The sequence below is a fragment of the Oncorhynchus tshawytscha genome, linkage group LG04 (assembly GCF_018296145.1).
Source record: "Oncorhynchus tshawytscha isolate Ot180627B linkage group LG04, Otsh_v2.0, whole genome shotgun sequence".
NCBI classification, from domain to species: Eukaryota; Metazoa; Chordata; class Actinopteri; order Salmoniformes; family Salmonidae; genus Oncorhynchus; species Oncorhynchus tshawytscha.
In genome coordinates this window covers 8,188,645-8,213,697 of record NC_056432.1, presented here as the reverse complement: position 1 = coordinate 8,213,697, position 25,053 = coordinate 8,188,645, and the positions used below count along the sequence as shown (strand labels likewise).

Here is a 25,053-nt window from a genome sequence, read left to right as displayed (position 1 = left end):
GGATTGGCCACCCCTCATACTGGCCACCCCTCAAGAGGACTGGCCACCCCACTGGCCTGGTTCCTCTCTAGGTTTCTTCCTAGGTTCCTGCCTTTCTAGGGAGTTTTTCCTAGCCACCGTGCTTCTACACCTGCATTGCTTGCTGTTTGGGGTTTTAGGCTGGGTTTCTGTACAGCACTTTGAGATATCAGCTGATGTAAGAAGGGCTTTATAAATACATTTGATTTGATTTCTCCATCTAGAATGACCTCTTGGAAAATAGATCCTCCATCAGATCATTGACACAATCTAGGCTGGTTGTCTTGTCATACAGAACACAGGTGTATCTCTCAAGCAATGTGAAATTGGACCAATCCAGATCAAGGGGTTGAAATGGTTCAGCTGCCATGGAAACGAAGGCCTCAGTCATGACTTCCATGCAGTCCAAGCCTTTTGACCATTCCTTGAAACGGTGAGGTTGTATCACAATCTGTGACTGTGTGGAAGCCTGACAAAGCCAAACTCTTGTGCATTCCAAGCTTCTCGTAGATGGTGTTGACTCAAATATCCTGGTAGTTTTTACCCATACCAAAAGCAATCCACAGCTTTATGGTTGGGTAATCATTGGTTAAAATGGAAGAACTGTCCAGCAAAGAGGACAATCCACTGTTTGAATGATATTGGTCTGTGCACCCTTTTGAAGGGCATCTTTAAGATGAAGGCATACTCTTGTGTCTGCCTCTTCATCGGCACATTCTGGGAATAGATGTCAGAGAGCGCTTTGAGACCACAGACTCATCAACTGTAACATAGATCTCTTTTCCATCTTCAGATTCATTGGCACACACCTTCTGTGTCAACATTTTGAAAAGCTCCTGTTTGTTATTAGGGTTTCTGAGAAAGTGAGAAAATTGACATTGAAGCTTGTTTGTCTCCCAACTTTCTTTCGGACACCTTTTCCTTGCTTATTTCTCGTTGAGACTTTTAGATGATCAACTTTGCTACTCTATCGATTCTATTGCAGTTGTTCAACTAATTCTAATACTTAAGACAGGAAGACACTACTGCCATATTCACCAAATGTGAACACTTTGTGGGTAGGCAAGGAATGGACAATGACAGCTCCATCAATGATTTTGGCATCGAAAGAAGAAGAGGGCGCAGGTGGGTAGGAATCTACAGCGATCAGGCCCAGCCTCCATCGATCCCTGGTTTATAAAATAGGACTGAAGGAACATAGGGTTGAGGGAACATAGGGCTGAGGGAACATAGAGCTGAGGGAACATGGGGTTGAGGGAACATAGGGCTGAGGGAACACAGGGTTGAGGGAACATAGGGCTGAGGGAACATAGAGCTGAGGGAACATAGAGCTGAGGGAACATAGAGCTGAGGGAACACAGAGCTGAGGGAACATAGAGCTGAGGGAACATAGAGCTGAGGGAACACAGAGCTGAGGGAACATAGGGTTGAGGAAACATGGGGCTGAGAGAACATGGGGCTGAGAGAACATGGGGCTGAGGGAACATAGAGCTGAGGGAACATAGGGTTGAGGGAACATGGGGCTGAGAGAACATAGGGCTTAGAGAACATAGGGCTGAGGGAACATAGGGCTGAGGGACCATAGGGCTGAGAGAACATAGGGCTGAGGGAACATAGTGCTGAGGGAACATGGGGCTGAGGGAACATAGACATGGTCCCATTTTGCCTGCTCAGGTCCTGCTACCGTCCATCTCCAGAAGGCAGTGGGGTTCTCTGTTAGACCAATTGCTCCCCCTATACCTTTTACCAGCTCATTGTTTTGCTCATGGGCTTGTAAAGGCGTCATGCATGAGTCGTTGTTTTGTGTTTTTGGCAGGACCCTGATTGTCTGACAATTCTTAGCTGGTAAAACTTTCATGTCTCAAATGTGGCTAAGAATCCGCCTTGCGTAGTTTGTTCTGTCCAGTGCAAAGAACCAGGTTATTAACAAGGCCTCTATTTTTTTCCCACATTGAAGACCAACATCTCTAGTTCCGTTGTACACGGACTAAAATCAAGTCTTTGAAATTCAAGAACAGTGTTCCAGAAATGGAAGGTTGGATACCTCTGTGTCATGTTTTCATTCCGTGCATCAACAGAAGTGCATTTGGACTCCAACAGCCAAGCATCTTTCAGGTATTTTGATAATGAAAGCAAAGCAACTTGATGACTGTGGTTTTAGTCAAGCTGCCTTCAAGATGACTGTGGTTTTAGTCAAGCTGCCTTCAAGATGACTGTGGTTTTAGTCAAGCTGCCTTCAATATGACTGTGGTTTTAGTCAAGCTGCCTTCAAGATGACTGTGGTTTTAGTCAAGCTGCCTTCAATATGACTGTGGGTTTAGTCAAGCTGCCTTCAAGATGACTGTGGTTTTAGTCAAGCTGCCTTCAAGATGACTGTGGTTTTAGTCAAGCTGCCTTCAAGATGACTGTGGTTTTAGTCAAGCTGCCTTCAAGATGACTGTGGTTTTAGTCAAGCTGCCTTCAAGATGACTGTGGTTTTAGTCAAGCTGCCTTCAAGATGACTGTGGTTTTAGTCAAGCTGCCTTCAATATGACTGTGGTTTTAGTCAAGCTGCCTTCAAGATGACTGTGGTTTTAGTCAAGCTGCCTTCAAGATGACTGTGGTTTTAGTCAAGCTGCCTTCAAGATGACTGTGGTTTTAGTCAAGCTCCCTTCAAGATGACTGTGGTTTTAGTCAAGCTGCCTTCAAGATGACTGGGGTTTTAGTCAAGCTGCCTTCAAGATGACTGTGGTTTTAGTCAAGCTGCCTTCAAGATGACTGTGGTTTTAGTCAAGCTGCCTTCAAGATGACTGTGGTTTTAGTCAAGCTGCCTTCAAGATGACTGTGGGTTTAGTCAAGCTGCCTTCAAGATGACTGTGGTTTTAGTCAAGCTGCCTTCAAGATGACTGTGGTTTTAGTCAAGCTGCCTTCAATATGACTGTGGTTTTAGTCAAGCTGCCTTCAAGATGACTGTGGTTTTAGTCAAGCTGCCTTCAAGATGACTGTGGTTTTAGTCAAGCTCCCTTCAAGATGACTGTGGTTTTAGTCAAGCTGCCTTCAAGATGACTGTGGTTTTAGTCAAGCTGCCTTCAATATGACTGTGGTTTTAGTCAAGCTGCCTTCAATATGACTGTGGTTTTAGTCAAGCTGCCTTCAAGATGACTGTGGTTTTAGTCAAGCTGCCTTCAAGATGACTGTGGTTTTAGTCAAGCTGCCTTCAAGATGACTGTGGTTTTAGTCAAGCTGCCTTCAAGATGACTGTGGTTTTAGTCAAGCTGCCTTCAATATGACTGTGGTTTTAGTCAAGCTGCCTTCAATATGACTGTGGTTTTAGTCAAGCTGCCTTCAAGATGACTGTGGGTTTAGTCAAGCTGCCTTCAAGATGACTGTGGTTTTAGTCAAGCTGCCTTCAAGATGACTGTGGTTTTAGTCAAGCTGCCTTCAATATGACTGTGGTTTTAGTCAAGCTGCCTTCAAGATGACTGTGGTTTTAGTCAAGCTGCCTTCAAGATGACTGTGGTTTTAGTCAAGCTGCCTTCAAGATGACTGTGGTTTTAGTCAAGCTGCCTTCAATATGACTGTGGTTTTAGTCAAGCTGCCTTCAAGATGACTGTGGTTTTAGTCAAGCTGCCTTCAATATGACTGTGGTTTTAGTCAAGCTGCCTTCAATATGACTGTGGTTTTAGTCAAGCTGCCTTCAAGATGACTGTGGGTTTAGTCAAGCTGCCTTCAAGATGACTGTGGTTTTAGTCAAGCTGCCTGTTTTAGTGTGCTGCCTCACACAAGGCAGCTGTCCGATCTGAGCCATCCAAAACGTGTCCTATTGTGAGCCATAGGACCATCGCAATGTGCAGTCCACCAACCACAACCACAGACATTTACTCTCCATAAGCCTTAGGAAAGCTACACTGAACACATGTTGCAACAGCAAACAGTGGTTGGTCAAATGCCATCACAGGTATTTGGTCAGCATTGAGATGTTCTGTGATCTGACCAGGGTGAAACTGGCTACTTTCTCATAAATAAAAGAGGTAGAAGTGAATTTAGTGCTGGTCTCTAGAAATGAGCTAGTTCAACAAAACTCAAGTGGTTTACAGGGACATTTCTGGTGTTTCCAGGACATTTCTTACACTTTAGGCATTTTACCTATGAAATACAACAGCATATTGTTGAAGAGTGGTCCACTACCCACTACTCACAAATAAACAAATATATGTCAACAAAAATACAACAGTGATATCACCTTTCCAAAATCTGATTCAGTATTGGCGGCCATATTGGATTATGAAAAAAATAAAAATGGGAATGCCATGCCCAATTTTTCTTCTCATAGCAATAAATACATCCCAAAGAACATCTATATCCATTTTACCACTTTAATCCGCTGTGTAATCCATCTCCAGTTTAAGGTCATATCCATTGTAAATTACCCATGTTCTCAGTAGATAGATGCATGATGTAACTCTTAGGGTGTCGATCTTTTAGAGACCGTCCTCATTGTCTCCTTATTTCCTTATCACTGCATCTTTTGGAAATCTGTTGTAACAAATGAAAAAATTACAGCCAGCCACATCTTTCCATAGAACCCCGAAGAACGCTTTCCCCCCTAAGCGTGTAAGTTACGTACAAAATATCTGTGCGTGTATTCGTAAAGCTCTTAGACTAGGAGTGCTGAACTAAGATCAGTTCCTGAAACTTTTAATCTTCATGAACAAGAGAAGGGGTTGACCTGATCATAGATGAGCACACTCCTATTCTGTGGTGCTTTATGACTATGGACCCAGATCTCACAACGAATGGGTGTTTAACATCCCTAGGTCACATAAGATCACATATCAAACACAATCATAAACGCCACGTGACTATCAAAAAACACGGGGTTGGTATGCAATCAATAGTTGAGCAATTCTTATCAAATATAAATGGAACATCATCTTAGTGCGCTGAGCACCGTGGCTGACTGTTACATTTGTGTCACGAGTCATGTTTAACAAGCAATTGCACAATGTGTCAGGTCAAATGAGTGCAGGTGATTAATTGTATCACTCATTTCCCTTCACCTGTTGAGCAACACATTTTTTTTGTAAGCACAGGTGGCGGGAAAAGAGACGAGGCCAACTAGGCTATATTCTCTGATGGTGAAGGTGCAGATGGCACAGGTGAGAGGAAAAGAGACGAGGCCAACTAGGCTATATTCTCTGATGGTGAAGGTGCAGATGGCACAGGTGAGAGGAAAAGAGACGAGGCCAACTAGGCTATATTCTCTGATGGTGAAGGTGCAGATGGCACAGGTGGCTGGAAAAGAGACGAGGCCAACTAGGCTATATTCTCTGATGGTGAAGGTGCAGATGGCACAGGTGGCAGGAAAAGAGACGAGGCCAACTCGGCTATATTCTTAAATGTACCACACCCTGTCGGGCCTCATTGCTTGATTGTGATGTTCCTATCATTACTAAATTGCCAGTCAGATGCTTATGCAGCAGGATAAGGAGAAATAATAATGGATGATAAATAATGGAGGAAAACAAACTGTCAAGACAAAAAAACAGTCTGGTTCTTAGAACTCACCTGGAACCAAACTCCCAACTCAACCGGCTGACAGTGAATAGAGGCCAAACATAAACCAGCCAACAGACAGTGCACCTGAGTTCTCACAATTCCTTTTTCCTCAAAGCGCAGCCATCTTCCTGCACAACAGGAAGATGTTATGCAGGAACAGACCCCCACCCCGCCCCCCCTCCCACGTCTACTGCAGGGTTCTTTCATAAGTAAACTGATGTTCTGCAACCACACTGGCACAGAGTTCAGTGTGAGCTGTTAACAGCAAGACGAGGGTAGTAGGGCATATGGTCTTTGTGTTCCCCTGTCCTTTAGCTCAGACCAAATAGCAACCTCCTGGACCGGATAGGGTCAGTGTTTTTATGGTGTCCTGCACAAACAATGGGGGCACCTACAACAGTGGTGAATTCAAAGAGACACATTAAGGGCACTGGTGACTTATATCCTTATGCAAATAAGTATGCAAATACCAACAGAGCAAGTTACCCCCAAAAAACTAAAGCCATTCCCTATCCTCTCTCTCTGCCTCACTTCATTTCTTTGTGAACATTTTGGTGAAATTACTGCAGTAAGTAAGGACGGGACTGCATGTGTCTTTAATGACAGTTTCACTAACAAGTACGATTTCACTGTCTAAACTTTTACTCTCTCTCTCTCTCTCTCTCTCTCTCTTTTATCCATCCATCCTTCTTTCTTTGTCTCTGCCGCTCTCCCTCTCCATGACTCACTCTCAATAGTGGGTGCAGAGTGCAAATGGGCATTAGGGAGCAGTTTAGTTCCAGTCTGCAAATGTGAGGTGACAGGCAATATGATAAGCTGGGTATTTTTTCCATAGAGAGGTTATTACACAAACCAAATCAGAATAATAAGCTGTGTGGAGAAGGCCAGGCTGAAGGTGTGTAATGGAATCGCCTAATGACACCCATATGAAACAAAGGAGGTGATTGGTTTAATGTGGCTTCTGTAAATGACAGACAGAGTCGAAGGCTAACCAGATCAACGAGTTCTCTTCCTCGGAGGGCCCGCCCCCAGTCTCCAATGAGAATCACTGCTCTAGGCCATGTCAGGGGTAGAATTTAGATTTTGATAAATTTGCCTTCGGGAGGACAGATTCAAGTTATATTTCAAGGAGTATAGTTATTAACGCTTGCAGCTAGGATTGCAAAATTCCAGTAATTTCCCCCAAAATGTCCAGGTTTTCCAGAAAAACCCAGTTGGAAGATTCACAGAATTTTAAAAATGTTATTTTACCTTTATTTAACCAGGCAAGAACAAATTCTTATTTTCAATGATGGCCTAGGAACAGTGGGTTAACTGCCTTGTTCAGGGGCAGAATGACAGATTTGTACCTTGTCAGCTCGGGGGTTTGAACTTGCAACCTTCCAGTTACTAGTCCAACGCTCTAACCACTAGGCTACCCTGCCGCCCCAATCAGAATGGAATAAGCAGGAAATCCGGAATCATCCAAACAGGATTGCTGGAAAACTTGGGAATTTTGGTATACTTACCAGAATTTCACACCTGTATTTGAAGCTGTGTCAGTTCAGGACAGAAGCCTTGTGGTAGGAGAGAGATTCACAGGTAGCAGTGTGGCAGCATTGTTCTGCGGCAATTTCTGTAATTGCTTGAACACATCATTGCTTTCAGTGTTGAGGTTTAATAAGCAGCCAAGATAGCGGCTGAATGGGGTTTGTTGTAGTGGCTTATAGACATCATAGCTGTGGCAACATAGTAATGGTAGCAATTTTGGCCACAGACATGTTAGTAGTACCATCAAGAGAGAACATTCCTCTCTTGCTAGCCACCTCTCGCATTAAATAGGACATTCAGAGCACTCCAGGCCAGTGACAGCCCGGCCTAACAAGTCTGCTCTGTCTGGACAATCTAAAAATCTATTGCTCAGCACAGACAGCTGACATCTTGCCTGTATGGATGAGTACTTTCTCCACATTTTCAGTTTCCTTTTCGTTTCTCTCCTGTCCTCTCTTTATCTCTCCACTTTCTCATCATGTTTTTTTTTATCTCTCTTTCTCCCTCTCTCTCTCTTTCTCTCTCGCATTCTCTACCCTGGAAGAAAACGAGCGGGTGCCAATTTTTCCCAGTAATTTGATGCAGGGCCTTGTGAAATGATTGGTCTATCTCGGCTCTTGGCAGTATTTTGCATTGTCAGCTGAATAATCAGTGAGAAGAGAGACAGGACTGATTGCTAGACTTTTAGGGGCTGCTGAGAGAGAGAGAGAGAGAGAGAGAGATGCGCACAAGTGAAATGCTTAACTTGTGAGCTTTACCCAACAGTGAAGTAATCAATATCAAAATAGTATAAATATAGTAAATAAAACAGAAATAAGAAATAAGCGAGGAAGCTATATACAGGGTCAGTGCCAGTACCACATTCACAATGCGCAGGGATCCCAAAGTACTGAGGTAGATATGTAGATGTAGGCAGGGAGTAGGAGAACTTGACTGGTAGCAGGATAAATAATAATAGTAAACAGTATGGAGGCAGCATAAGTGAATGTGGACGTGAGTGTGTGTGTGTGTGTGTGTGTGTGTGTGTGTGTGTGTGTGTGTGTGTGTGTGTGCGTGTGTAAGCGTGCGTGCGTGCGAGTGTGTGTGTGTGTGTGTGTGCGTGCATGCGTGCGTGCGTGCGTGCGTGTGCGTGTGTGCGTGTGTGTGTGCGTGTGTGTGTGTAAGTGTAATTGTGTGGGTGTGATTGTGTGTAAGTGAATGTGTAAGAGTGACGGTGTAGGTGTGATAAGTGGATATACATGTAGACAGGGCTGATAGAAGGACTATATAAATACTCATGGTAATATACCAGTGTTGCTATATACATGTAAACAGGAGTAATAGTGACCAATAGCAGGATAAATAGATACCCTGAGTGTACAAAACTTTAAGAACACCCTCCTAATATTGAGTTGCACCCCTGGATGTCCTTTGGGTGATGGACCGTTCTTGATACACACGGGGAAAGGGTGTAAAACCCAACACTGGTGCAGTTCTTGACACAAACCCGGTGTACCTGGCACCTACTACCATACCCCATTCAAATGCACTTAAATCTTTTGTCTTGCCCATCCATCCTCTGCCACACATAAACAATCCATAGCTATGTTCGAATACCCATACCATACTTAATGAGTATATATTAGTTCATTTTAGTATACTGTAAACGAACAATCTTTTCAGTTGAGTGTACTAGCGCTTCACCTGTCTACCGGAAGTTGATGCTGTTGCTATGCAACCTCTTGCTAGCTTGTTAGCGTAACAAATTACTAGCAAGACATTTAATGATTTCAGGTGTGTTCGTAAATTCAATCTGGAATGCCAAAGTACGCTGAGTTCGCTGAGTGCGCGGACCGTTTGTAAATCCAGAGCATTGTCAGATTGTCTGTTCGTAAATTCACAGCGTTTCGCTCTGAGTGCACACTGGATGCTTTGGCCGAGGAGTAGGGTTGATCCGAGAGTTCTGACCTCAAAATGGCAGTCAAGCACCCAACCTCCTCCTCAATGCTTCACGGTGGAAACCACACATGCGGAGATCATCCATTCACCTACTCTGCATCTCACAAAGACGGTTGGAACCAAAAATATCAAATTTGGACTCATCAGACCAAAGGACAGATTTCCACCGGTCTGATGTCCATTGCGCGTGTTTCTTGGCCCAAGCAAGTCTCTTCTTCTTGTTGGTGTCCTTTAGTAGTGGTTTCTTTGCAGCATTTCAACCATGAAGGCCTGATTCATGTGTTTCTTGGCCCAAGCAAGTCTCTTCTTCTTGTTGGCGTTCTTTAGTAGTGGTTTTTTCATCATTTTGACCATGAAGGTCTGACTCATGCAGTTTCCTCTGAACAGTTGATGCTGAGATGTGTCTGTTACTTGAACTCTGTGAAGCATTTATTTGGGCTGCAATCTGAGGTGCAGTTAACTCTAATGAACTTATTCTCTGCAGCAGAGGTAACTCTGGGTCTTCCTTTCCTGTGGCGGTCCTCATGAGAACTAGATGCATCATAGCGCTTGATGCTTTTTGCGACTGCACTTGAAGAAACTTTCAAAGTTCTTGAAATGTTCCGCATTGACTGACCTTCATGTCTTAAAGTAATGTTGGTCCGTGGTTTCTCTTATTTGAGCTGTTCTTATTTGAGCTGTTCTTATTTCAGCTGTTCTTGCCATAATATGGACTTGGTCTTTTATCAAATAGGGCTCTCCTCTTTATACCACCCCTACCTTGTCACAACACAACTGATTGGCTCAAACGCATTAAGAAGGAAAGAAATTCCACCAATTAACTTTTAACAAGTCACACCTGTTAATTGAAATGCATTCCAGGTGACTACCTCATGAAGCTGGTTGTGAGAATGCCAAGAGTATACAAAGCTGTCATCAAGGCAAAGGGTGGCTACTTTGATTTGTTTAACACTTTTTTGTTTACTACATGATTCCATATGTGTTATTTCATAGTTTGGATGTCTTCACTATTATTCTTCAATGTAGGTGTGTCCAAACTTTTGACTGGTACTGTACATGCTCCTGTGTCTGCAGAGCCCTCACCAGCCCAAGCAGTACAGCTCTGGGGTCCGTACCCCCTGCCCCCTGCATCTCATGTTTCCTGGTCATCCACATTGCAATTTTTATCTGCCTCAACAGGTTTACTCAGCAGTCCCTGTTGGATCAAGGTGAGCCACGTATCTCTACCAGTAAACCTGTGAATAATCCTCCACTTTATATCAGCAAGACACTTCTCTATGGGAGGCTTACACAGGGAGGGCCAACATCCTCTCAGAAAAGAACCTGGTCCCAAACCCCCTGGCAACCCCGTTGCCCTGAGCCCATGCAGATGGTATTTCTTCACAATCTTCACAGCCACTGCGTACAGACCACCTGGACTTCCGGCGCCGACAGAGATGTCAGCCTCGCTTCGTGTTCCTAGGAAACTATGCAGTATTTAGTTTTTTTACCTGTTATTTCTTACATTGGTACCCCATGTAATCTTAGGTTTTATTACATACAGTCGGGAGGCACTACTGGATATAAGAGCAACTCACCATCATTACGACCAGGAATACGACTTTCCCGAAGCGGATCCTGTGTTTTGCCCACCACCCAGGACAATGGATCGGATCCCAGCCGGCTTCTGGTCAGGCTCCGGATGACGGGCACATCGCGCACCGCTCCCGAGCATACTACTCGCCAATGTCCAGTCTCTTGACAACAAGCATTCCAGAGAGACATAAGAGACTGTAATGTTCTTTGCTTCACGGAAACATGGCTCACTCGAGACATGCTATCGGAGTCGGTACAGCCAGCTGGTTTCTTCATGCATCGCGCCGACTGAAACAAGCAACTTTCTGGTAAGAAGAGGGGCGGGGGCGTATGCCTTATGATTAACAAGACATGGTGTGATCACAACAACATACAGGAACTCAAGTCCTTCTGTTCATCTGACCTAGAATTCCTTATAAAATGTTGAAATGTTGACCGCATTATCAACCAAGAGAATTCTCTTCGATTATAATCACAGCCGCATATATTCCCCCCCAAGCAGACACATCGACGGCCCTGAACGAACTTTATTTGACTCTATGTAAACTGGAAACCACATATCCTGAGGCTGCATTCATTGTAGCTGGGGATTTTAACAAGGCTAATCTGAAAACAAGACTCACTTAATTCTATCAGCATATCGATTGTGCTACCAGGGCTGGTAAAACCCTGGATCATTGGTATTCTAACTCCCGCGGTGCATATAAGCCCCTCCCCCGCCCTCCTTTTTGGAAAAGCTGACCACGACTCCATTTTGCTGCTCCCAGCCTATAGACAGAAACTAAAACGGGAAGCTCCCGTGCTCAGGTCTGTTCAACACTGGTCCGACCAATCTGATTTCATGCTTCAAGATTGCTTCGATTACGTGGATTGGGATATGTTCCGCATTGCGTCAAACAACAACATTGACGAATACGCTGATTCGGTGAGCGAGTTTATTAGCAAGGCGGTGTCGTACCGGCAGCAATTAATAAACCATTCCCAAACCAGAAACCGTGGATTGATGGCAGCATTATCAACAGCTCCACCCCGCTGATCCTCAACACTGGGGCCCCACAAGGGTGCGTTCTGAGCCCTCTCCTGTACTCCCTGTTCGCACACAACTGCGTGGCCACGCACGCCTTCAACTCAATCATCAAGTTTGCAGACGACACTACAGTGGTAGGCTTGATTACCAACAACGACGAGACGGCCTACAGGGAGGAGGTGAGGGCCCTCGGAGTGTGGTGTCAGGAAAATAACCTCACACTCAACGTCAACAAAACAAAGAAGATGATCGTGGACTTCAGGAAACAGCAGAAGGAGCACCCCCCTAACCACATCAACGGAACAGTAGTGGAGAGGGTAGAAAGTTTTAAGTTCCTCTGCATACACATCATGGACAAACTGAAATGGTCCACCCATACAGACAGCGTGGTGAAGAAGGTGCAGCAGTGCTTCTTCAACCTCAGGAAATCTCAGCAGTGCCTCTTCAACCTCAGGAGGCTTGTCACCAAAATCACTCACAAACATTTACAGATGCACAATCGAGGGCATCCTGTCAGGCTGTATCACCACCTGGTACGGCAACTGCTCCGCCCACAACCGTAAGGCTCTCCAGAGGGTAGTGAGGTCTGCACAACGCATCACCAGGGGCAAACTACCTGCCCTCCAGGACACCTACACCACCCGATGTCACAGGAAGGCCATAAAGGTCATCAAGGACAACAACCACCCGAGCCACTGCCTGTTCACGCTGCTATCATCCAGAAGGCGAGGTCAGTACAGGCGCATCAAAGCAGGGACCGAGAGACTGAAAAACAGCTTCTATCTCAAGGCCATCAGACTGTCAAACAGCCACCACTAACCTTGAGTGGCTGCTGCCAACACACTGACTCAACTCCAGCCACTTTAATAATGGAAAAATGTATGCAAAAATGTATCACTAGCCACTTTAAACAATGCCACTTAATATAATGTTTACATACCCTACATTACTCATCTCATATGTATATATTGTACTCTATACCATCTATTGCATCTTGCCTATGCCGTTCTGTACCATCACTCATTCATATATTTTTATGTACATATTCTTCATCCCTTTACACTTGTGTGTATAAGGTAGTTGTTGTGGAATTGTTAGATTAGATTACTCCTTGGTTATTACTTCATTGTCGGAACTAGAAGCACAAGCATTTCGGTACACTCGCATTAACATCTGTTAACCATGTTTATGTGACAAATAAGATTTGATTTGATTTGCTGGCTGTGCAAAAGGCCCCCAGTTCCGGAGTCTTGAACGATAGGATCATTCCCTCACTCTCCTGCAGCTGCCGTAATGGTGAAAAGAGGTAGGTCAGTGTCATTCGTCGTTAGACGGTCCAATTTTTGCCTACTCCCCAGCAGCTCTCTGAACAAGCCCGGGAGTGCAGCATGGACCCGCTCCACCACAGCCTGCTGCAGCAGCCTGGTTGAATTCATGGAGGAATCCCACTCCAATGTCGCTGGCAGATTTCCACCTAGCCTCTTCTTGCAGGTCACCCAACTTAGTGAACACCGCTCTCACAAGCCTGGCCCAGCAAGCTGGCAGAGATCAGCACTCTGGTCTGAATGAGTGGGTTGTGAAACAGTGGCTCCTCCATTAGCCATGTTCCTGGCTGAGAAACGTCTCTGTGAACAGATATAGTATATTTCCACGCCCAAAGCACAGCGCGGTAGAACGGAGTACTGGCTGACATATTGACCTGCTCCAGATCCAACAGGAACAGAGGCCTGTCGTAGTCAAGGTCCACTGCTCACCCCAGAACAGCCCAACCAGCGTCTCTCCAGCACACCCCCTGCTGGTGCAGGAGTCTCTGTGCAGCTTGATGGAAAGATGTCACTTTGGACCCAATGTCCACCGACCCCTGGCCCCCCTCATGTAAAGGGTGATGTAAAACTGCTGTGCATGTCCAGTGTTTGCCAGACCAAAAGAAATTCACCAGAAACCTCTGCATTTGCTTGATGAGACTCTGTGGGGTGGGGTAGGGGGGTGTCTAACACCATGAGCCTTTGCCCGAGCATTGAAGCGTCCAAGATGTTAGCAACCAGGACCTTTCCCCTGAAAGTCATCAGTGGCAACAACCACCACTATTTAGATAACTTATCTGCAACCGTCTCCACCAGTCCCTCCCGGTTTCTCTCCAGAAACTATGAGGTCCCCAAGAACTCCCCTAAGAACTTCACCCCTACTCTGCCCCACTGTAGCCCACCAGGAAGACTAGGAGATGCTGTTCTGGCCCACTGTAGCCCCCCATGAAGACTAGGAGATGCTGTTCTGGCCCACTGTAACCCCCCAGGAAGACTAGGAGATGCTGCTCTGGCCCACTGTAACCCCCAGGGAGACTAGGAGACGCTGCTCTGCCCACTGTAGCCCCCCAGGAAGACTAGGAGATGCTGCTCTGGCCCACTGTAACCCCCCAGGAAGACTAGGAGATGCTGCTCTGGCCCACTGTAACCCCCCAGGAAGACTAGGAGATCCTGCTCTGGCACATCTCCCCATAATCAGACCCTCCCTCTTCTCCCAGTTCACCTTAGCTCAGGGGTGGGTAACTCCAGTCCTCGAGGCCCTGATTGGTGTCACACTTTTTCTACATCCCCAGCAAACACAGCTGTTTAATCAAATGTCATTCTAAACTGAAGATCATGATTAGGGGATTATTGGAGTCAGGTGTGTTAGCTGGGGCTGGGGAAAAACTGTGACACCAATCAGGCCCCCGAGGACTGGAATTGCCCACCCCAGCTTAGCTGATGCCGCCCCCTCAAACAACACTAAAGACCTGCTAATCTCTTCCAGATCTACCTCCCCTCTAACAAACGCTGTTACACCATCATCATAAGCTGACAATGGAACTGTCTCCCCACCTACTGCCCAGGGAACTGACCACTGCAGACGTTTCCTCAGTCTACACAGCGGTGGTTCTATGGCTAAACAGTAGAGCTGACCCCCTAATCCCTCTCCCAACTGGGACTGGCCGGCTCAGCCCACCCCTGACTTTTACTATAACAGAAGCCCCATAGTACAATAAGTTGACCCATGATCTAAACCCGATAACCAGGCCAAATGTTTCCACGATCCTTAACAGATAGACATGACACACTCTATCAAAATATTTTTCTTGATCTTTCGAAATGAACCTCAGATTCTGATCATACATCCTACTGATGTCTATCACATCTCTCAAAATAAGCAAGTTGTCCATTATAGTCCACCCAGGCACACAGTATGCCTGCTCCCTGTGAACTATTGTGTCCTAACAACCTTTCAGCCAATTTGTCAAACACTTGGACAGTATTTTATAATCCAAGCGGAGCAACGACACCGGCTTCCAGTTCTTCAATAGAGTTAAGTCCTCCTTATTCGGCAGTAGTGACATAGTTCTCAAAGGACCTCTAACAGGACCCCAATGCACGCAATAAATATTTATAAGACTTGGCTGTCAGTCCATCGACCCTCGTCGCATGGCTTGGGGAGAGCTGCTACACAGCCGCTGTTAGTTCCTGAAACAAAATATCAACCTCCAGCAAAGCACTCTGCTAAGGCCTGAGCTTAGGCATCCGCTGTAGAATCTCAGTGTTGCTCTCACCGTAAAGGTCTGCGTAGATGTCCATAGTCATCCTCCTCATCTCCGATGGATCTGACATCAGAGATCCTGAAGGACGACACAGAGCAAGAGGGAGAGAGGGAGCGACCATTACCTACTGTAAACGGTCCGACTTTACACCACACCAAAACAACACTACACACTATGGAACACAAAACATTTACTATCTCATCCTGGAATATACAAGGTCTGAGGTCATCTGCCATTGGCTTAAAGAGTAGGAACCCAGACTTCATCAAAGACATTGGAAATACAGACAATGTCATCCTACAAGAAACATGGTATAGAGAAGACTGGTTGCCCTCAATGTTACAGAGACCTGGTAGTCCCATCCACCAAACTACCAGGTGTGAAACAGGGAAGAGACTCAGCAGGGGTATTCTAATTTCGTATAGAGCAGACCTTACCCACACTATTAAAATAGTCAAAACAGGAATATTTTACAACTGGCTAGAAATGAATAAGGAAACTATCTCAACAGAGAAAAATGTCCTCCTGTGTGCTACCTATGTCCCCTCAATAGAATTCCCATACTTTAACAATGACAGCTTCTCCATCCTAGAGGGGTTGAGCAACCATTTCCCGGCCCAGGGACATACGCTAGTCTGTGGCGACCTAAATGCCAGAACTGGACAAGAACCTGACACTCTTAGCACACAGGGGGACAAACACCTACCTGGAGGTGACAGCATTCCCTCCCAAATATGTCCCTCTAGACACAACAATGACAAAACAATCAACAAAAACGGGTCACAACACAACTCATGCAGCTCTGTCGCTTGCTGGGTCTGTACATAGTCACCAAATTCAATCCTTTCTAGACAACTTCCTGGACCAAATATTTCTCTGTAATAGTAAAGGTGTAAACTTGACTGTAGAAAGCAGTATATTTGACGTTCAGCTTCCCTATCAAATATATACACATTTGAAGAAGACAACCAAAGAAAATGAACAAAATGACAAATGGTTTGATGAAGAATGCAAAAACCTTTGAAATAAATTGAGAAACCTGTCCAACCAAAATCATAGAGACCCAGAAAACCGACCTCTTTACTATGTGTTCATCTCTAAAACAATACACAATACACTATGGAAAAAGAAGGAACAGCACGTCAGAAATCAGTTCAATGTAATTGTTGAATCCATAGACTCTAACCACATCTGGGATAATTCTTAGATATGACGCCACAAGTTTTGCACACCTGTGTTTGGGGAATTTCTCCAATTCTTCGCTGCAGATCGTCTCAAGCTCTTTCATGTTGGATAGGGAGCGTCGCTGCACAACTATTTTCAGGTCTCTCCAGAGAGTCCGTGCTGTGGCTGGGCCACTCAAGGACGTTCAGAGACTTGTCTCGAAGCTACTGCTGTGTTTTCTTGGCTGTGTGCTTAGGGTCATAGTTCTGTTTGAAAGTGAACCTTGTGGTGGAAATTATATCCTTAATCAATAATGAGGAGAGGCAAAATGAATAATCAGTCAAGGTATTAATTTTATTAAAAGACTTGTTACAACAAGGAGGCTTGTCACCTCACAGGTGGTGGAGTGAGAGCACCCTGAGTGGAGTTAGCTTCTGTGTTATATACTATCTCAGGATAGGTCAGGATAGGTGCAAACTCAGAGATGACATACACCGGTTCCAAACACCAAGCCCACACATCCTGTGCCAGACCTTCGGCCCCAAATACAAAGAACTTGTTGTTTTGTTCACTACTTAGAACTTAGGACATTTGTTGTTACTTAGTTTTCCACTTTGAACTAGGGGAGAGAAGGTGACTGATGCACAGACACTGTGGAGACAAGTGATTGGTTCCCCATTACTCACGCCATCCCTTCACATGGTTTTCAATAAAAACACACAGTTCACATATGGAAACTATGTTTCCTTCTGACCTCCTTTGCCATACCCCTTTGCTGATATTCTGCATAGCAACAGGGACATGTGATAGACAAGCCTGACTTCTCCCCTCTCTGGACCCCAGGTGACTGAGGCACATATGGGAGGATGTACAGCTGCCAACCCCAGAGTCCGAAAGGAGATGTTCTAATGTCACGAGTTCAACAGTTCAATCATATAACCATATTCTTCAGATAAGACATCTCCATTATCTTTGTTACTTAGCTTATATGAGTTAGTTAAAGAATCTCAAGTCCAATGCCTAGGCTTAAAAGAAGCATATTTTAGTACACAAACATTAGTATTGTTTAACAGAAAATTTCCCTCACAACCTTCACCCCAGTCTGAGGTCCTGAGCGCTCTGGAGCAGGTTCTCATCAAAGATCTCTCTGTACTTTGCTCCGTTCATCTTTCCCTCAATCCTGACTAGTCTCACAGTCCTTGCTGCTGCCACCACCATGCTTCACCATAGGGCTGGTGCCAGGTTTCCTCCAGATGTGACGCTTGGCATTCAGGCCAAAGAGTTCAATTTTGGTTTTGTTCAGACCAGAGAATCTTGTTTCTCATGGTCTGAGAGTCCTTTAGGTGCCTTTTGGCAAACTCCAAGCAGGATTTCATGTGCTGTGGCTTCTGTTTGGCCACTCAATCATAAAGGCCTGATTGGTGGAGTGCTGCAGAGATTGTTGTGCTTCTGAAAGTTTCTCCCATCTCCAAAGAGGAACTCTGGAGCTCTGTCAGAGTGACCAAGTGATTCTTGGTCACCTAGCTGACCAAGGCCCTTCTTCCTCAATTGCTCAGTTTGGCCGGGCGGCCTGCACTAGGAAGAGTTGTATTGGTTTCAAACTTCTTCCATTTAAGAATTTTGGGGGCCACTGTGTTCTTGGGGACCTTCAATGCTGCATAATTGTTTTTGGTACCCTCCAGAGATCTGTGCCTCAACACAATCCTGTCTCTGAGCTCTACGGACAATTCCTTCGACCTTCGGCTTTGTTTTTGCTCTGACACTGTCAACTGTGGGACCTTATATAGACAGGTGTCTGCCTTTCCTTATCATATCCAATCAACTGAATGTACCACAGCTGGACTCCAAACAAGTTGTAGAAACATATCAAGGATGATCAATGGAAACAGGATGCACCTGCGCTCAAATGGTCTTATGTAAATAAGGTATTTCTGTTTTTTAATTTTTTAAATTAATACTTTGGCAGCAACAACAAAAATGTTATGAGGTATTGTGTGTTGATTGATAAACAGTTTGTGTTTAATCCATTTTAGAATTAGCCTGTAACGTAACAATATGTGGAAAAAAAATCAATGGGTCTGAATACTTTCAGGAAGCTCTGTATATCAATGAATTGGCGAGGGCACTAGAACAGTCTGCCGCACCCGGCCTCACCCTACTAGAATCTGAAGTCAAATGTCTACTGTTTGCTGTTTTCAGCTCCTAGATCTTCTTCACAGATTCTGTCAGTCCTGGGCCCTGACAGTAAATCTCAGAAAGACTAAAATAATAGTGTCCGAAAAAGGTCCAGTTGCCAGGACCACAAATAAAAATTCAATGTTTTCACCGTTGCCTTATAGCACACGAAATGTACCTTGGCCTTAACATCAGCGCCAGAGGTAACTTCCACAGAGATGTGAACGATCTGAGAGACAAGGCAAGAAGGGCCTTCTTGCCATCAAAAGGAACATAAAATTCGACATCCCAATTAGGATCTGACTAAAAATACTTGAATTAGTTATAGAACCCATTGCCCTTTATGGTTGTAATGTCTGGGGTCCGCTCACCGACCAAGAATTCACAAAATGGGCCAAACACCAAAAGTCCTCTTTGTACAACGTAAAACACAAAATAATGCATGCAAATTAGGCCGATACCTGCTAAATATCAAAATTCTGAAAAGAGACGTTAAATTCTACAACCACCTAAAAGGAAGCGATTCTCAAACCTCCCATAGCAAAGCCATCACCTACAGAGAGATGAACCTGGAGAAGAGTCCCTTAAGAAAGCTGGTCCTTGGGACTCTGTTCACAAACACAAACAGAGCCCCAGGACAGCAACATAATTATATCCAACCAAATAATGAGATAACAAAAATATAATTAGTTGACACATTGGACATAATTAACAAAAACCTGAGGAAACTAGAATGCTATTTGGCCCTTAACAGAGAGGCTATATTATGTCTACACAGACCCACAAAGAATTCTAAACCGAATCCAATTTTTAAATCTCCCATATCTATTAGGTGAAATACCACAGTGTGCCATCACAGCAGCAAGATTGGTGACCTTTTGCCACAAGAACATGGCAACCATTGAAGAACAAACACCATTGTAAATACAACCCATATTTATGTTTATTTATTTTCCCTTTTGTACTATATATATTTGAAATGTCTTTATTCCTTTGGAGAGAGAGAGAGAGAGAGAGAGAGAGAGAGCAGAGAGAGAGAGAAAAGAGAGAGACACTAGAGAGAGAGAGACAAGAGAGAGAGAGACAAGAGAGAGAGAGACAAGAGAGAGAGACACGAGATGAGAGAGAGACAAGAGACGAGAGAGACAGAAGAGAGAGAGAGACAAGAGAGAGAGAAACAAGAGAGAGAGATGAGAGAGAGAGACAAGAGAGAGAAACACGAGACAAGAGAGAGAATGACACAAGAGACGAGAGAGAGAGAAAGAGAGAGAAGAGAGAGACAGGAGAGAGAAGAGACAAGAGAGAGAGCGACACAAGAGACGAGAGAGAGAGAGAGACAAGAGACAAGAGAGAGAGACGAGTCAAGAGAGAGAGAGAGACAAGAGAGAGAGAGAGACAAGAGACAAGAGAAATAGAAGAGACACGAGACAATAGAGAGACAAGAGACAATAGAGAGACAATAGAGAGAGAAGAGAGAGAGACAAGAGAGAGACAAGAGAGAGAGAGACAAGAGACAAGAGAGAGAGAGATGAGAGAGAGAAAACAAGAGAGACAAGAGACAATAGACAGACAAGAGAGAGAGACAAGAGAGAGAGACAAGGGACAATAGAGAGACAAGAGAGAGTGACAAGAGAGAGAGACACGAGAGAGAGACGAGAGAGAGACAAGAGAGAGAGACACGAGAGAGACAAGAGACAAGAGAGAAAGACAAGAGAGAGAAACAAGAGAAACAAGAGAGAGAGAGAAGAGAGAAGACAGAGAGAGACAAGAGAGAAGAGAGAGAATCGACAAGACAGAGAGACAAGAGAGACACGAGAGAGACACAAGAGACAAGAGAGAGAGATCCAAGAGGGAGAGAGACAAGAGACAAAAGAGAGACGAGAGAGAGAGACGAGAGAGAGCGCGCGAGAGAGAGAGAGACGAGAGAGACAAGCGAGAGAGAGAGACAAGAGAGCGAGAGACGAGAGAGAGAGAGACATTAGAGAGAAGAGAGAGAGAGACAAGAGAGAGAGAGAGACAAGAGAGAGATGAGAGAGACAAGAGAGAGATAGACAAGAGAGAGAAAGAGAGATTTACTGATTAGGAGGAAAGTATTGACTCTAAAAGCAGTTAGTTTAGCATGAGAGATTAGTCAATGAGTTTCCCATCTCTGTATGTAATACCTCAGATGCTATCAAAGTGTTTTCAGTTTCACAATCTGTTAAAACACACTGATGTATGCCAATATATCAATGTTGTATAATTTCTACTGCTGGTCTCCACTACACTTTCTCTCAGCCTATTGATAATCACCTGAATCCTTTTCACCCTCTTAGTAACAACAGAACACTGACTGACTCGTGTTTAGAAAAACACTTTAAAAAATGTACTCAACTGCATGGTGTCCATATTAGGACAGCCTCAATCTCAGCAGAACTTCTAATATGGACTCTCTCTGCCGCACCTGCTGTCTCTAACTCTGAATGATCGACTTTGAAAAGCCAACTGACATTTATTCCTGAGGTGCTGACCTGTTGCACCCTCTACAACCACTGTGATTATTATTATTTGACCCTGCTGGTCATCTATGAACATTTGAACATCTTGGCCATGTTCTGTTATGATCTCCACCCGGCACAGCCAGAAGAGGACTGGCCACTCCTCATAGCCTGGTTCCTCTCTAGGTTTCTTCCTACGTTCCTACCTTTCTAGGGAGTTTTTCCCTAGCCACTGTGCTTCTACATCTGCATTGCTTACTGTTTGAGGGGTTTTAGGCTGGGTTTCTGTACAGCACTTTGTGACATCGGATGATTTAAAAAGGGCTTTAAAAAAATACATTTGATTGGTTGACATACCTTTATCTCCTTTTGTGTGATATGACGTAGTTTGTTCCTGTGATGTTAGGTGAGGACATGTCCCTGGTTTTTGCTCTATAACAGAGGCCTCGTGCCGTGCTTCTCTTCTCTAGAGACAGAGATTAAGTCCAGAGATTAAATCCATTCCTCAGTGTCTTCAAACGCCAGCAGTTTGGCACTGACGTAGGGGAATGTCTTTGTTTACACTAGGGCTTGCATCAGGCTGAGAATACACATTTTACTATCCCTATGGGACACTAGCTTTCTTACTGCTTGTTTTTACACCAGTTATCCAATGTAACATCAACAAATAAATCAACATTCAAATATGAGGGCCTCGTCCGGGTGGCACGGTGGTTAAGGGCGCTGTACTGCAGCGCCAGCTGTGCCACCAGAGACTCTGGGTTCGCGCCCAGGCTCTGTCGTAACTGGCCTGCGGGGTGACGCACAATATCGTGCACTACTTTTCATCAGTGCCCTGTGCCAGGAGTGGACAAAATAAATGGGATAGGGTGCCATTTGGGAGATCATTGAAAGATAACTTTTTTGGGGGGGGGTCCATATTGTTGTGGACTAAGACGTGTGCACAGCTGTGAATATTTGTAGTTACATCCTGGTATCTATTGAATTGGCTGCTTCGACTCTCTGGCCATATTCAGGAATGTGATGGGAGGCCAGGACAGGCCGAGGCGGCAGATGCCTGGGAACGCTCGGGCCGATATCACAGCCGAAGTAACACCTGCTCCTCACTCTAGAGGGAAAGAAAGAGTGTGAGAGAGAGAGCGAGAGAGACAGAGAGAGAGAGAGAGAGACAGAGAGAGAGAGAGAGAGAGACAGAGAGAGAGAGACAGAGAGAGACAGAGAGAGAGAGACAGAGAGAGAGAGAGACAGAGAGAGAGACAGAGAGAAAAACAGAGAGAGAGAGAGAGAGACAGAGAGAGACAGAGAGAGAGAGACAGAGACAGAGCGAGAGAGAGACAGAGAGAGAGAGAGAGAGAGAGAGAGAGAGAGACAGAGACAGAGACAGAGAGAGAGAGAGAGAGAGACAGAGAGAGAGAGAGAGACAGAGAGAGAGAGAGAGAGACAGAGCGAGAGAGAGAGAGAGACAGAGAGAGAGAGAGAGGGAAGAGAGAGAGAGAGAGACAGAGAGAGAGAGAGACAGAGAGAGAGAGAGAGAGAAGAGAGAGAGAGAGAGAGAGAGAGAGAGACAGAGAGAGAGAGAGAGAGAGAGAGAGGGAGAGACAGACAGAGACAGAGAGGGGGGAGAGAAAGGGAGAGAGAAAATGGGTGGTGGGAGAAAGAGAGCGAGAGAAAGGGGAGAGGTGGGAGAGAAAGAGAGAGAAATAAAAAGATTGACAGAGAGGAATGCAAGTCTCTTTGATGATAACAAGTCCAGTGTTAGAGGGACTGACGGACTGAGGGAGACGTCGAGGGAGAGCGGTGGTGATAAGCAACTAGGAGGATGAGAGGCAGAGACACAAGCTTCTTATCAGATCTCCTCCTCTGTGTCTTAATTGTGGAAATGCGAAGCACAGTAATTAAATCACCCACGGGAGATCAAGATTCTGATTGCCGTCTGCGTGCTCAGTGAGATACACGTGAGAGTGAGGGAATGAACGTTGTCGTGTGTTTTTTTTTTGCTGAATAGAGTTGGTGTTATCAGATTGCAAATTGCGAGCAATTGCTCTTGTAGAATGATTCATCAAGGCTTTTTTTTACTGTCCACGCGAGACACTCGAAGGAAATCTCCCATTGTTTCACTGCTGTAAATTATTTTTCGCTTTCCGCTCTGATTCCAGTTTCCAATTGAAGTCACCAGAGGAAGCTGGTGGGAGGAGCTATAGGATGACAGTCTCAATCTAATGGCCGGAATGGAATCCATGGAACGTTATCAAACAAATCATACATATGGAAACCACATGTTTGACTCAGTTCCCATTATGACATTCCAGCCATTACAATGAGACTGTCATCCTATAGCTCCTCCCACCAGCCTCTTCTGGAAGTCACGCAACATGTGCACACACACACACACACACACACACACACACACACACACACACACACACACACACACACACACACACAGACACACACACACACATACACAGACACACACACACACACACACACACACACACACACACACACACACACACACACACACACACACACACACACACACACACACACACACACACACACACACACACACACACACACACACCTTGCTGCCTGTACATATAGATTGGTTTTGTGCATCACAGCATGGTGTAAAAGCACAGCACACTAACCTGGGTCAAAATCTAGGAAAAATATTTGACTGCATTGGAGTTAAAACACATTTCAACCCTTGTCATCACCAGGGAAATTAAATAATTGTGTGTTTGCCTTTCTCTTACAGATTTTGACCAAGGCGAGTGTGGCAAAAACAAATTCTGAATCTGTATGATCAGCTAGACATTCAGAGAACCTAATTTCAAAGCTTTTAGAGACAACATAACCAATGATATGTTTAGGATAGAATTACCCTCTCCTCTCCTTGTTATTTCAACATGCTTCACTGCTCTAACAGAGAGGTGATTGTCTGAAACGGACTGCTCTCTCCCGAGTGTCCCTTCCCTGACCCCTAGAATGAGATGTTCACACAGCATTGAATGGACCGTGAAGTCAATGCCGAGTAGAGGTGGCAGCTGACCGCCCAAGCTCTGACACGGTTCGGCGTGTATCCCACGTCAACGAACCACTACTGCTAACCACCAGGGTGTCATTAAGTATCCAAGGCCACATTAATCTATCATCACATCAGAGATAGAGAGATCGAGAGGGAGGACAAAGGAGGGAGGGAGGGAGTAGAAAGAAAGATGATGTTTGAGAGAGGTCAAGAACTTGTTCGGGGGAGTGAAGGACTAAAATGGGAGGAGACAGATCGAATGCCATAATCAACAACTAGGACATTGTCTAATTTCAGGTAACGTGTGGAAAATTGCCTGAAATGCCAACGTGATCACTGGGGAGCACCGAGTTAGATTAGGGTGGAATCGAAAATGACAAATCTATGCTTCCTCATCTGGGCTCAGTGGCTAAAGGTTCAACAGTGCTTTCTCAGATGTTACCTGGTCAAGACTGCACGGTGTCCATATTAGGACAGCCTCTATCTCAGCAGGACTTGTTTTCAATCTCAGCAGGACTTGTTTTCAATCTCAGCAGGACTTGTTTTCAATCTCAGTAGGACTTGTTTTCAATCTCAGTAGGACTTGTTTTCAATCTCAGTAGGACTTGTTTTCAATCTCAGTAGGACTTGTTTTCAATCTCAATAGGACTTGTTTTCAATCTCAATAGGACTTGTTTTCAATCTCAGTAGGACTTGTTTTCAATCTCAGTAGGACTTGTTTTCAATCTCAGTAGGACTTGTTTTCAATCTCAGTAGGACTTGTTTTCATTCTTGTGTAGGACTTGTTTTCATTCTCAGTAGGACTTGTTTTCAATCTCAGTAGGACTTGTTTTCAATCTCAGTAGGACTTGTTTTCAATCTCAGTAGGACTTGTTTTCAATCTCAGTAGGACTTGTTTTCAATCTCAGTAGGACTTGTTTTCATTCTCAGTAGGACTTGTTTTCAATCTCAGCAGGACTTGTTTTCAATCTCAGTAGGACTTGTTTTCAATCTCAGCAGGACTTGTTTTCAA

At 44.8% G+C, this 25,053-nt stretch overlaps 1 protein-coding gene across 1 annotated transcript in view; it reads left to right on the top strand.

Moving 5' to 3' along the window:
* Positions 1 to 25,053, top strand: part of si:dkey-215k6.1 (transmembrane protein 132C) — a 465,782-nt gene that overhangs the window by 429,253 nt on the left and 11,476 nt on the right. The window lies entirely within an intron of this gene.